The 15,305-nt window shown below is 42.3% G+C and overlaps 1 non-coding gene across 1 annotated transcript; it reads right to left on the bottom strand.

Moving 5' to 3' along the window:
• Positions 1–14,971: 14,971 nt before the first annotated feature.
• LOC150010498 (small nucleolar RNA SNORA33) lies at positions 14,972–15,101 on the bottom strand. Its single transcript, XR_016511580.1, has one exon. It is a non-coding gene; the product is annotated as a small nucleolar RNA SNORA33 (small nucleolar RNA).
• Between the last annotated feature and the right edge of the window lie 204 nt (positions 15,102–15,305).

The following is a 15,305-nucleotide window of genomic DNA, read 5'->3' as shown; positions in this document are numbered from 1 at the left end:
AAAAAACCTCCGCTGCCTTGCAGCATACCTCTTCAGGGGAAAGGCTAAGGGAGTAAACCCCGACAGAAAATCCGGAGCCGGAGTCCCTAAGGCGGTTTGACATTGTAGTCAACACCGGCAACTCCTGCGGCGCACCTGAAGCCAAGCTGTATTGACTCCGTCTTTCCCTTGGATCCTTCAGCTGCGAAGAGAGGGGGAGTCTGCTGCATGGGCAACAGCAGACCCTCCATATCACCCTGCCCAGGCTCTGTAGCTTCAGCTTCACTGGAGAGGATACTCCAGCGTCATCGCAAGATGTCGATTCAACATGGGAGGAGACAGATACCGTGTCACTCCCGAGTTGGACTGCACAGCCATTCTCGGCGGTGCAGATAGACTCTTAAGAAGCTGCACCATCGTCTCTCAAGACGGACGGCTGCCGACGATATATATTTTAAGGCTTTATAAACCCTTCCCACACACTTATAAACTGTTCCCAGTCCCTTGTTAACCTTTCCCACTCCCTTATTAACCTTTTCCACACTTTTATAAACACTACTTATGTTCTTAAACATATTCTACACTCTTAAACCTACGTAACTTTAACAACATACATATACAGTACCGCGAAATCCTGTGATATAGTGTAAAATCCGTGATAAATAATTAAATATAATATTTTTAAAAATCCCACAATACAGTGAGGCTGCGATAAGTGAACCGCGATATAGAGAGGGATTACTGTATTACCTAGTGCTGGCATGAGCACTTGAGCCAGGTGCTAGTAATAATTTATTTTCTGCCAGAGAAAGGGAAGGCCTACCAAGACAAAAATGTAGAAATGGGGTAATTCATTCCACTATGAAGAGAAGATGTTACCTTGTGAGGCAATTTTGGGAGTCTCGGGAATGTCTGGACCAGGAATAGAGTTTCAGGGAGAAATGGTCAGAGCCCATCTAATTGTTGATAACTGTGATAGGAAAGTGACTAGTTCCCTAACTTGGTTTTCCTCCCTTAAGTTCATCCAGGGCAAGTCACATGGCTATGAATGTGTCACCCATTACTTTAAAGCCCTCAGTAACTTGCTACTGCCCACAAAATAGGGTTGCATGATAGAAGTAATATTATGGGAAAAGCATGAGCTTTGGTATGAAAAAGTATTAGGTCAATGGCAAATTAGTAGTTATAAATAAGTATATGATCAATATTTGTATACCATAGAGTTTACATATAAGATGATAGATATTTTAGTATATAAGAGGAAAGCACAAAATACGCTTGGAGGTGGAGATTCGAGCTATAAACCTTCCCCTATGAAAAGAGGCACACCATACCATGGCAGTTTCTAAACTTTATTTTGATTCTTGAACTCAAGAGAACAAGGAGAAACAGACCCTCTTTAGCCATCTTACATAAATAAGGTGTCAATAGCAAGAAGTCACAGAAAACCATCTCCCTGATCATTTAGCCCATCCCAAGTGTTTCTGGACCTGGTTATTATAGGCAAGGAATTGTTCATATTCAATACAGAGTCAGGGCCCTGGCTGCTGTGGCTCAGTGGATTGAGCGTCAGCCTGTGAGCCAAGTGTTGCTGGCTCACATTACCAGGGCACATTACCAGGTTGCACATCAGGTCCCCAGTTAGGGGCGCGAGTGAGAGGCAACCACACAGTGATGTTTCCCTCTCTTTCCCTTTACCCTCTTTCTAAAAAATAAAATAAATAAACAAACAAACAAACAAAAAAGACAGAGTCAGGAATGCAAACCTATGCTTGGAAAAGTTCTCTGGTTGACCCACACTTCTCTGGGTATCCTGGTGCTCTGAGTGTGAAAATCCTGAGGCTGTTGTAGCCAGCACAGCCAGGTAACATAATAGACCCAGAAGGGTATTTCACTGCAATAGTTTGCCAAAATGGTAATTGTTTCTCAGCTATACCCTTGGGAAATTGTTACTGTTTGTTTTTTTAATCCTCACCCGAGGATGTTTATCGATATTAAAGAGAGTGGAAGGGGTGGGGGAGAGAGAGAGAGACAGAGACATTGATGTGAGAGAGAAATATATATCAGTTTCCTCCTGTATGCTCCCTGATGAGTGATTGAACCCCACCATCTAGGTATGTGCCCTGAAGGGAGATCAAACCTACAACCTTTTGGTGTATGGGACAATGCTCCTACCAACTGAGCTACTGGCCAGGGCAATTGTCACACTTTTGACATGAACCTGATGAATACATAATTTAGAATGGAATGATACAATGTTTGTGTCTATTTCAGCTACTACTCCCTTCTCCTTTATTAGTATAAAAAAATAGAGATATTCATGTTGGGGGGAAAAAAGCTACCTCAAATTAATTATATGAGAATATATTTATTCTGTTTTCATAACTGGGAATTTGTTTCCCCTTGGGGCAGAGATCACCTCCACTCCTGAGGCCCTGGTCATACTATGGTTCTCAAGTGACAATAGTCAAACCAACACACTGACTTGGATTCTAAGTTTGTTTCTTAGTCAAGGGGCAGGGGAAAAAAACAAGTTGCCCCGACAATGATCACAGCAAAAAGTTAACATGCTCATACAGACTGATTAAATTTAGCTGAAACTCGAAATGATAAAGGAGCAAAGGAACTTAATGGGCACTCATAAGAGAATTCATATAGATGGCAAACAAACACTGAAAACATGTTAAACTTTACTCATTATTCAATACAAAATAATAATGATATATAATTTGTTGCTACCAAAGACTTGAGAATATTCACGTTTTGGTAGGAGGGTAAATTGATACACAAACATATTTGCCATAGCATTATTTACAATATTAAAGGTAATGTTATAATATGTAATATTATAAAGACTATAACCTATGCTACAGTTTTATGCAGCCAGCATCAATAAAAATATTGTGTAAGAAGCATTTCTAATGACATAGGAAAGGGGTCATGCTATAATGTTAACAAGGTAGGACAAAAACTTATATATTTATGTAATCACAACTATGTAAAAAAACATTGTAAAGGGGAGAAAAGAAAAGAACTGTTACGCTGAGATCCTGTTTCTGAAATTTAATGAGATACTTTCTAACCTTGGTCAGTTTACTTTGTTCTGTGAGCTCCAATTTTCTCATTAGTAATATGAGGATAATAATATTTGTTTTGCAAAATTGTTGTGACAGTCATGGGGATGTAAAGTACAGCATAGGGAATAGAGTCAATAACATCGCAATTATGTATGGTGTCAGATGGGTGATCACTTTGTAAGTTATATAAATGTCTAATCACTATGCTGTACACCTGAAACTAATATAATATTGCATGCCAACTGTAATTAAAAACTTTTTAAACATTAAAAAAACTTTTAAGATTTTATTTATTTATTTTTAGAGACAGGGGAAGGGAGAGACACATCAATGTGTAGTTGCTTCTCGTGTGCCCTCAACTGGGGACCCAACCCACAACCCAGGCATGTGCCCTGACTGGGAATTGAACTTGTGACCCTTTTGTTCACAGGATGGCACTCAGTCTGCTGAGTCACACCAGCCAAAGCAAATGTTTTAAACATTTTAAAAATTACCCATAAAAAAACCAAAATTGTTGTAAATATTAAATAATGTATCAAGTTGATTACTACACTATTGGACACATAGTAAATTGCAATTATAGTATTCAAAGTGCTCTATGATTTGACCCTGAACTTTCTGTTTCAACTTTAATTCTCACTACCTGCTTGGTATAACTTATATCTTTGTCAAACTGCTCTTTTACTGATTTCTAAACATTCTCCATTTTCCCAACTTTTTCCTCCCTCTCTCTGTCTGTCAAAATATTACTTATTCTTCAAGGCCAAACTAAAGCTCTGTCCTTCTCTTAAAACATCCCCTGATTTTCACCTTTGCTAAAATATGCTCTCTATTCACCTAGGGCCTCCAGAGAACTTACTCCATTTTTTTTATGGTAATTCTTACAAAATAATTACCTTTATGTATCTTATTTCTTCTGTCAAAGTTTAAGCTCCTTGAGACAGGACCCTGTTGCCAAAATTGATAAGTGAATTTAGAAAGCTCAAGGATACAAAGCCAATATAAAAAATTATTCTATTCTATACATTACTACAGAGTAGTTGGAGAATGAAATTTAAAATATACTGTTTGCAATACATCAAAAAATATCAAATGCAAAGTAATAAATGTAACAAAACATGCATGATATCTACTCTGAAAACTACAAAACATTGCTGAGAGAAATTTTTAAATTCTTAAAGAAAGGAAGACATACCATGTTTATGGATAGGAGAACTCATTGCTAATCTATAGATGATTTTACTCCCTATAACAATCTAACAGATTTCTTTGAGGAAATAGACAAGCTGATTCTAAAATTTAAGTGGAAATGCAAAGGGTTTAGATAGACAAAATAGTCTTGAAAAACAAAAACAAAGTTGGAGGGATTAAACTCTTTTATTTTAGGATTTACTACAAAGTTAGAATAGTGGTTTTAGCAAAAGTGAACAGAACTAGATTAATGAAACAATTAGGAATTTCAGAAATACAACAACACATACACAGTTAACTGATATTTTATAAAGATCCCAAATCAATACAATTTGGAGGGAAAAGTCTCTTTAACAAATATTTTTTGGAACAACTTATATCCATATACAATGAATAAACCTCAACCTCTAGCTCACTCTATACACAAAAATTAATTTGAGAGGGGTCATAGAGCTAAATGTAAGATTTATAATCATAAAGCTTCTATATTAAACCAAAGTAAAATATCTTTGCAACCTTGGGGTAGACTTTTTGGACAGAACATGAAAGCAATAACCATATGAAAAAAAAGTGGATACATTAGACTTCCTGAAGTTTCAAATTTTCTGCTATCTGAAGGAACTATTCTGAAAATAAATACACGAGCCAAAGAAGGGGAACAGAGTCACAGCACATAAAAACATAAACAACTCACTTAAAAATGGCAAAAGATTTGAACAGATATTTCACAAAAAAGATATAGAAATGGCCAATAAGCACATAAAAATTGCTCATCATTAGTCTCAGATGTGACACCCAAAGCATAAGCAACAAGAAAAAAAATAGATTGGACATTATCAAGAAAGTGAAAAGACAACCCACAAAATAAGAGAAAATGTTTGCATATCATACATCTAATAAGAGACATACCTAGAACATATGAAGAACTCCTATAACTCAATAGTAAAAAGACAAATAACCTGATTAAAAATTGAATAGATACTTCTCCAAAGAATACTCACAAATGACCTATAAGCACATGAAAAAAGCTCAACATTGTTCATCATCAAAGAAATGCAAGTCAAAACCAAAATGAGATACTTCATATGCATTAGGATAGCTATATTAAAAAAGACAGCTAATAACAATTGTTGAGAATATTGAGAAATCGGAAACTTCATTCACTGCTGGTGGGAATGTGACATGGTGCAACCACTTTTGAGAACAGTTTGGCAGCACCTCAAAAGGTTGAACATGGAGTTATTATATGATCCAGCAATTCCACTCCCAGGTATATACCTAAGAGAATGATAACATATGTCCACGCAAAAACTTGTACACACACACACTTATTTTTTAAACTTTATTTATTTATTTATTCATTTACTTATTTATTTTGAGAGAGAAATAAAGGGGAAAAAAAAGAGGGAAAGAAACATCAATGTGAGAGAGAAACATCAATCGGTTGCCTTCCAAACACTCCCTGACCAGGGACCAAACCTGCAACCCAGGCATGTACCCTGACCAGGAATCGAACAGCTGACTTTTTGGTTTGCAGGATGATGCCTAATCAATTGAGGCACATCAGCCAGGGCTGTACACACACATTTATAGAAGCATCATTTATAATAGCCAAAAAGTGGAAACAACCAAATGCCCATCAATTGGCTAAGGAATAAATAAGATGTGAAATGAAATAAGACTTTACAAAGAAATATTATTCAGCAATGAAAAAGAATGAAGTGCTGGTACATGCCATGAGATAAACAAGTCTTGAAGATATAATGCTAAGTGAAGGAAACCAGTCACAAAGGACCACATTTTGTATGATTCCATTTATATAAAATGTCCAGGATAAGGAAATCTATGGAAATGTAAAGTAGATTAATGACTGTCTAAGGTTTTCAGGGGTTAGTGGAGGAGGTGAGGGGTGTGAGGACTGCAGAGTTTCTTTTTGGGGTAATGCAGATGTTCTAAAGTTGACTATGATAGACTTTCAGTAAAGATAGTGGCATAGGTAAACACAGCTTACCTCCTCACACAGCCACATCAAAATTAGAACTAAAATGTAGAACAACCATCATTCAGAACCATCAGAAATCAAGTTAAATGGAAGTCTGACAATTATGGAATTAAAAAAAACCACATCCATCCAGACTGGTAAGGGGGTGGAGATGCGGAATGGACTGGCCCCACATCCACATGCGGTGGACAAAAATTCAGAAGGGATATCTCAGGAGTGAGGAGAGTCCTAGTCCCACACCAGGCCCCGCCGCCCAGGGTTCCAGTGCCAGGAAGATAAGTCCCCATAACTTCTGGCTGCCAAAACCAATGGGGATTGAGTCAGTGGAATAAACTTCTGGATCATCATGCAGTTCTCCTTAAAGAACCCACACACAGACTTACTCAGACTCACTCTTTCTGAACACCAGCATCAGGGTAGCAACTTAAAAGGCACCAGTAGCATACGGGGAGAAACTGAAGTGTCTGGCATCAAAACAGGAGCAGGGGAACAGCTTTCTCCCAGACAGAAAGGCAGACAGAGGCCATTGTCCATTTCCTGAGCCCTCCCCCAAAAGAGCAACAGAGCTGGCAGGTGGTATCATATCTGAGACTCCATCAACCTAGCTAACACTGTTTGCCCTGCCCTGGAGATCCCCTGAGACTCTGTCCCACTCAACTTACAGCCCCACCCAAACTATTAATCTTGACTTTTCCATATGAATGACCAGTCTTGGCTCATGCTTCACAACTTCCTAAATCCTATCAAGCAAGCAACAGCCAACTTCAGTAACCCCTTAGCCCCTGTACCTCTTGCTAAGTGGCCCGAGGCCCAGCCCTAGCAGTAGCCAGACTTGATTCACAGCTTGGCTTCCCCTGGGAATTTCCAAGCCCAGAACAAGTAACAGTCATCTCAGATTGTTTTATAGCTCAGCCAGGGTGACACTGTGAAAAACACAGGTGGTGGCTGACCTTGGCCTGCCCCACCCAGGAAACTTGAGAGCCTGCACACCCAGTGGACAGCTACAGATCGCATCAGAGCACTATCACCCTGCTCCTGCACAGCTGATCCTCCACAGAGAGTGGAGATTGGTGGTTGGTGGTCACAGCCAGTCCTTGCAACTGACCGGCCTACATGAATCACTTTCATTGACCTGCCAACAGCAATCAAGGCTTAACTACAAGAGGAGGGTGTACTCAGGTTTTCAGCCAAGATGGAGGCATAGGAAGACATGCTGCATCTCCCTCAACAACTAAGAAGGAATACAACTATCTCAAAACTGGAGACAACCAGAAGTTCCAGAAAATGGAACTGCATGGAAGTCCAACAAACAAAGATATAAAGGAAAAATACTCATCCAGACGGGGTGGAGAGGATGCGGTGTGGAGGCGGCAGTGGTGACAGCAGCTGTGGCCAATTGGGGGAAAGCACAGTCACACATTTAAAAAAGTATGGAGGGACACCCAGGGATCACTCCCAACACCAGATCAGACCACGCAGCTCATGGTTCTAGAGCCAGGGAAAATAAAGTCTAATTGCTTCTAACTGTGAAAAACAGTGGGGGTTGGGGCAGAGGAAGAAACTGCCAGTCTCTCAGCAGAGCTCATTTGTTTAGATGACCCCTATGGTCCTAGAACATCCACAGACCCACCCACTCTGGAAATGGTGGCCAGGGCAACAGCTAAAGAGGTGCCAGTTCTATATGGGAAATGGGAGAAGTGCCTGGAAAAGGGACAAGTGCTGAGCAAGCAGCATTGTTCCCTCTCAGACCCCTTCCCCCCATACAGCACCACAACATGATGAAACGGGTTACCCCGCACTGACAAAGTCTCTGTCCCTTACAATGTAACAGGTGGTGACAGCTCTACCTAAGACACAGAGGCAAACATAGGAGCCTGTCAAGTTGAGGAGACAGAGAAGTATGGCCCAAAAGAGGAAACAGATCAAGGTTCCACTGGGAGAACTATGTGATGAGGATATATCCAGCCTATCAGATAAGGAGATAGCCAACCTATAGAGGAAGAGTTCAAAACACTGGTGATAAAGATGCTCACAGACTTGACAAATATGCTAGAGTACGACAAAAGCAGAAAGGAAGAAATGAAGGCTATGGTAAGCGAAATTAAGGAAAATCCATATGAAACCAATGGTGAAGGGAAGAAAAACGGGTCCAAATCAATGATATGAAACATAAGGAAGAAATAAGCAGTCGACCAGTACAGAATAAAGAAACAAAAATTGAAAAAACAAGGAGAGGCTTAGGAACCTCTGGGACAACTTCAAATGTGCTAACATCCGAATCATAGGGGTGCCAGAAGAAGAAGATGAAGAGCAAGAAATTGAAACTTGTGTGAAAAAATAATGAAGGAAAACTTCCCAAATTTGGCAAAGGAAATTGACATACAAGTCCAGGAAGCACAAAGAGTCTCAAACAAGCTAGACCCAAGAGGACCACACTGAGACACATCATAATTAAAATGCCAAAGGTTAAAGATAAAGAGAGCATCTTAAGAGCAGCAAGAGAAAAGCAGTTAGTTACCTATGAAGGAGTCCCCAAAAGACTTTCAGCTGATTTCTCAAAAGAAGCTTTGCAGGCTAGAAGGGATTGGCAAGAAATATTTAGTCATGGAAAGCAGAGACCTACATCCAAGAATGCTCTACCCAGCAAAGCTATCATTTAGAATTGAAAGGCAGATAAAGAGCTTCCCAGACAAGAAAAAACTAAAGGAGTTCAATATCACCAAACCATTATTATATGAAATGTAAAAGGGACTTATTTAAGAAAAAGAAGATCAAAACTATGAACAATAAAATGGCAATAAACACATATCTATCAATAATTGAATCTAAAAAACAAACTATGCAAACAAGAACAGAGACCGGATCATGGATACAGAGAGCGTTTTGATGGCTGCCAGATGGAAGTGGGGTGTGGAGGAATGGGTAAAGAGGTGAGAGGATTAAGAAATACAAATAAGTAGTTACAGAATAGCCATGGGGATGTAAAGTACAGTATAGGAAATGGAGTTGACAAAGAACCTACACATGACCCATGGAAATGAACGATGGTGTGGGGACTGCCTGAGGGGAGTGGGGGTGCTGGTTTAGAGGAGCAAAGAGGGAAAAATCAGGACAACTGTAATAGAATAATCAATAAAATATAATTTAAATAATTTAAAAATAAAATAAATTGATTGTGGTAATGAATGCACAACTTTGGGACTATACTAAAAGCCATTGAATTGTAAAATTTAAATTGATAAATTATTTGGTAGGTAAATTACATCTCAATAAAGCTATTAAAACAAAAACTACAATGAGATACCACTACACACTAGAATGACTGCATTTAAAAAGACAGATCACTTAAGTGTTGATGGTCACGTGGAACAATTGAAACTTTCCTACATTGCTGGTGGAAGCATAAGATGGTACAATTACTCTGGAAATAGTTTGGCAGTTTCTTAAAACATTAAATATTCATCTATCCTAAGATCCAGTGATTCCACTCCCAGGAATTTCCTTAAGTGAAATTAAAATGTATGTACACAAAAAGACTTGTCCAAGAAAACTCATCGCAGCTAAAAGTTACTCTAGCCTCAAGTAGGAAACATTCCAAAAGTTCACAAATAAAGGAACGAATAAACGACTGGTGGCATAGTCATACAATAGATACTCAGAATCAAAGAAAATGAACTACAAACACATACAACAACATGCATGATTCTCAAAAATACGCTCACCAAAGAAGTTAGACGCCAAAAGTACATATTGACTGATTCCCTTTATGTGAAATCCAGTAACAGAAATGAGAGAGTCAGAACATGGTTGCCTAAGACGGGACGATTTGATTTGGAAAGGGACATGAGGGGAGATTTTGGTGATTGAAATGTTCTATATTTTGTTTTGGATATTGGTTACCTGAGTATATACAATTGTCAAGATTCATCAAACTAAACACTTACAATCTGCAGATTTTTTATTTTTTATTTTTTTACCTGCCCATTTTATTGCATGGAAACCAGAGTATAAGCCCAGGAAAGGGACTCCTAAAATTTGCTTAATTTATTGCAATAAATATTAATCCCCTACTATAGAGCAGGCACTGTTCTGGGAGCTGGGAACACTGGTGAATGAGCCCCATGTTCTCACCTTGTTGGAGGTTACATTCTGGGGCGATGGACAACTAAAATAAACAGATACATAATATAAGGTGAAGGGAAAAAAGGATAAAAGGATTTAGAGTAAATTGTTTTACTAAATACAGAAACTTTGGAGATTCTAGGCATCATCTTTGCTCAAGAGGAACCCAGAGTTCATTTCTTTTCTTTCTTTAAAAAACAAAAAATAATTGCTGCCTACTTGCCCTATAAGGCTGGTGCTTCAGTCTGTGCCTACCAATTCTCCTAGCTGAGTTCTGACTTGGCTGTGACTTTTCTGGTTCCCCTGAGGGCACAGATACGGTCATCAGGACATGCCCTCCTGGATGTTTCCAGGGCTGGGCCCAGAGTATCCCTCAGGTGTGGCTGATTTCTAGAGTTGGCTTGCTGGGGACAATGTTAAGGCACAGCTTGCCAGAGGGGCCCACTGGCCTCTCATCCCATCCTGACCTCTGCAAGGGGTGAGGGTCTTTCTGAGGAATTCTGTGGCCTAGCTCTTATTTGATTTTGCTCACCAGCCAAGTTGTGGTAGCTGACCTCTATCCCTTTCACCTGCACTGCTGCATTGATCTGACCTTTGTTTCACTGGGACACCTGACAGAAGGGAAGACAGTTTGAAGAATTCGCCACCTCTTCCCACTTCTAAGGAGGCAGTTGTGTTGATTGTTCTGTCCAAATTTCCTTCTACCCACAAAGAAAGCATGTGACCCCAAGCTGGTCACGGCCAAGAAGAGAGGTGAGAGAGAGTTCTACGCCTCTGGAATGTGGAGGCTTCTCATGAATGATCTCGCTTCTCCAAGCATGATTTGGATTTCCCACTCTAAGCACCCCAGTGACAGTGCCCTGGACTTCCCTAGGATGCAGGGACCTCTCTGAAAGGGAGTCAGCCAGGCAGAGGGGGTGGGGAGGGCGGCCCACTCCCAGACCTTTTGGATGGAAGCAGAGTTGCGGGGTATTGTTACTTCTCTCTTTCTCATCTGCTGTGTCTGTGAGTCACTTTTGCCTGAAAAACCATCTACCATGTCTATCAAGATGTTCACTTTTATTGTCCTGCCCCCGTGGCTTGCTTGGTTGGAGTGTTGCCCTCTACACCAGAGGGTTGAGGATTCGATTCCTAGTCAGGGTCCATATCTTGGTTTCAGGTTCAATTCTCAGCTGATCCCTGGTCAGGGGGAAGGTAGAGGAAGGTGGGGGTAGGGGGGAAGGGGGGCAGGTTGCATGTTCAATCCCTGGTCATCTCTGGTCAGGGCACATGTGGCGGCTGATAGCTATTTTTCTTTCACTGGAATCAGTGAATATGTCCCTTGGTGAGGATTAATAAAAGAAAAAAGTGTTCCCCTTCATTGACTCTGACCTGACCTAGGCAAGGGTTTTAAATGTATGGGCACACTCTGCTTCCTGGATTCATGTTGAAGACCGCAGAATCCTGGGCATTATGATACTGATGCTGCATTGTTTTGTGGCCAACAAAAGTCATACCCTTTGTAGATTTCAATTTCTTCCCTTATGTCATAGTAGGCAAGGGGTGACACAGTAGCCGACCGTGCTCGGGAAATAAACTGACACTTGAGACAATGGAAAATAACAAGATTCTGAAGCCTGTTTCTTTCTCTTCCAACTGTAGTCTCTGATTTGCTCTTTTAATGCTTTGTCTCTCAGTTTCTCTTTTGTGAAATGGGGGTGAGCTGAGTTCACTTATCATGTACTGCCTTCATATGTGGGCAGTCAATCTATGTAGCTCTGGTCTCCTGGGGCCTTAAAGAAAGGAGGAGGGGCCCTGTGATAGGCTTTTTGCACACAAATGACCTTTATCCCAGGAAACCATGGGATTCTCATGAATGCCTACTTATAACATACAGACCCAGCTGCGGGCAGAGTTGCGACTTCCCTTTTCTCTTGACATGTTTGGGAAGAGAGAGCTTGGGGATACATGCCTGGGATTATGGCATGAAAGAGGGAGATGGAGTTACAGCTCAGTGGTAGGAGCTGGTCTTTGTGTAACACCTACCTTGAGGGTCTTTGACTATGTCCAGCCAGATGTCAAAAGAGGAGTAGGATGTTCACAGATCTTCATGCTACCTAGCCCGCCCCCTTAATATGCCCTTCCTTTTGTCCCCTGTGCTCCCTGTAAGGAGAAGCCAGCAACAACCCTAAGGCTCTGAGCCTGGGGAGGTAAAGCTTACAGAAGGACTGGCTGTGAGCCCCAAAAGTACTCAGGGACCTCAGGACTGCCTCCTGCCCCAGCTGCCCTCCAAGCTCTGTCCTTCCTTCCCTACTCTTTCCTCGTTCTCCTACACTTTTTAACACAGCTCTAAGCCAAACTTTGCGTGTACATACCATACCTCGAACTAAGGTCCTGCCCCATGAGTGACAGAAACTAGGCTCATCTCCTCCCCCATAACTGACAGATACCGGATGAAATGTTCCTCAAGCTGTTATTACTTCAGTTCCTCCAGATCCTGAGATTAAAGTGCCACCTTGTTCAATTAAACAAGCACCCCAAGAGAAGTTATAATCCAGCCAGCCCTATGTATCTGTCCCTCCACTGTCACTATCACCGTGGTATAAGGGCAAAAAGACAGAACTATGCAAACTGTCCTCAGGGCCCTGCCTCAGGCTTCCCTGTGAGAAAAAGGGCAATGTGAACAAGGGAGGGAAGCCAGCTCCCAAGTCTAGGCCAGTGTCCCAACCAGTTTTCTGTGTCAAGAGAAAGGGGCAGGACCCTCTGTGACTGTGGCCTCTTCCCTGTCTCATGGTCTAAGCTAGTGTGATTGATTTCCTGTCCTCCTGCTCAGAGGAGAGGGAACTGGGCTGGTTTTGCCCTTCTGGATCCTATCTGGGCACCACTGGCTTCTTGAGAATATTGAGTAAAACAGAGGATGTGGTCCCCACATCTCCATGAGTATATTGGTTTACTCCTTCAGCAAATGTTTATGGAACACCATGTGGACCCAGGCACAGCGGTAAGAGCTAAGGAGGGCCTGACTTTTGGTGGTTCAGCATAGTGGAGAAGACCAACTTGGGAGAATCAGGGAAGACTTCCAGGAGGAGATGGCAGTGCTAAATCCCCAGAGGCTGTTGTGATGTAGATGTGGAGAATGGCAGTTGACAAGTTTAGAGGCCCAGAGGAAGGGAAGAGACTAAATTAATACGCCATTGACCAGGACCCTCAAATATGGCTCCTCCTGGGCCCCAGGCCAGAGAGAAGGTGTGGCAGGTTTTCTGCTGAGTGACCATGCTTGAGAAGAGGCCAGTGCACTTGGTCAGCCAGCTCCCTATGTTACCACACTGTCTGGAGAGCTATGACCTACGTTTCTCCAGCACTGCTCCCCAAGGCTCTCCCCTGTCAAGCGCAAAACATGCGTGTGTGTGTGTGTGTGATATTAGTGAGAACAGTTAATATCTTGAGGTAGAGTCTATGGCCCAGGGACTGATGGTCTGGGCAGGTGAGATCTGGAAACCAAAGTCTTAGGGCCAGGACGAGGCTGGAGATCTCTGGGGTGGCCCAACCTCCCACAGGGAATCTTTCCCCAGCCTGGGAGGCAGCCCCACCCCAGAATATTCAGCCAAGGATGGACATATAAAGAGGACAAGAAGATCCAGGCCAGGGCCTCCAAGAAACAAATGAGCTGAAAGTCTTTCTTGCCCTGAGTGTACCTTGGAGCCAAAGTGGGGAGAGGAGAGGTTTGCCCCAGCCTTGCCTTTGTGGTCAGAGCGAGCTATACCCTCTTTGCTTTCTGTGGTTGCTAAGAGTGTCCCGAGGGAGGTCACAACTGTCTTACAGAAGTTCAAACCAGGGCCTCCCTCTCTCCCGTATCTGAAAGGTATGAGACCTTAGCCAATCCCTAGCCCTTCTTCTCCTCACTTTGCTCCTTTCCTCCCCTCTTTCCCTCCCTACAAGCAGGCCCTGGCCAGAACTCTCCCCCCTCCACCCCAGGCAACCTTTCTGCAGCCAGCTAGCTTCCTGCCTCTGGTGAGTGCAATCAGCCCACTCTCTGCTGGCCTTCCCTTTGCCTGACAGTAACCTCTTCCCCAGCTGATGTCCCTCCTACTTTGTACTCATGCAACAGCTGAGTGGGGCTCAGCAGGGTTGCAAGGTCCAGAGGGCAGCTGGCTGTGTTAGAAGCCAAACTTCTTTCTGTGTCTCAACACTCCCCCCTTATCCCCGCCCTCCCCTCCCCAACTCCTCTAGCCTTTCCTGGCCAACTGTTTGCTGCTCTCCCATTCTAACCCTCTGAGCCAATGTATCCGCCTGGGGATTGAGTGTTGACTGAGCCCTCCATGTGCCCAGGGGAAAGTCAATTAATTCCCTCCCAACCCTGTGGGAGGGAGAATGGAGCCAGAGTTCTGGGCCCACCCCTGGGGAGCTCACAGATCTCTGAGAAACAGGACAAAGCACAATGGCCAACAGAGCGGGATAGTATCTGATGTATCTGATGACGGCAGAGGGTAAACATACCACATTAAGTGGGGTGTGGGTTCGGGGAAGGGAGAGGGGCCCTTCCTTATAGAGAGGCCCCTAGAGTTAGTTAGAGGGAGAGAATGGGCTTGAAACACACTCATTTGGTTTTTTTTCCCCTTTTCCTTTTAGCAATCTACAGGGATCTAAAAGACTTCAATGTCTTTAAGGCTTGTAACATGGCTTTACTGTTGCCAGCTTTCTCTAAATTTCTGCAGGAACACATTCATGTAAGCAGACTCATTGGCTGGCTTTCACTTGGCTTCTTTTTTAAAAAATTCTTATCTAAGGATATGTTCTTACTGATTTGAGAGAGGAAGGGAGAGAAGGTTGGGGGTGGAGAGAGGGAAAGAGAGACATTGATGTGAGAGAGAAACATTGATCGGTTGCCACAAATATGCATCCCAAACAGGGACTGAACCCACAACCTAGGTATGTGCCTGACCGGGAATCAAACT

The sequence above is a fragment of the Furipterus horrens genome, unplaced genomic scaffold (genome assembly GCF_987537825.1).
Source record: "Furipterus horrens unplaced genomic scaffold, mFurHor1.1.pri manual_scaffold_5, whole genome shotgun sequence".
NCBI lineage: Eukaryota > Metazoa > Chordata > Mammalia > Chiroptera > Furipteridae > Furipterus > Furipterus horrens.
This window is presented reverse-complemented; position numbering and strand designations above follow the sequence as displayed.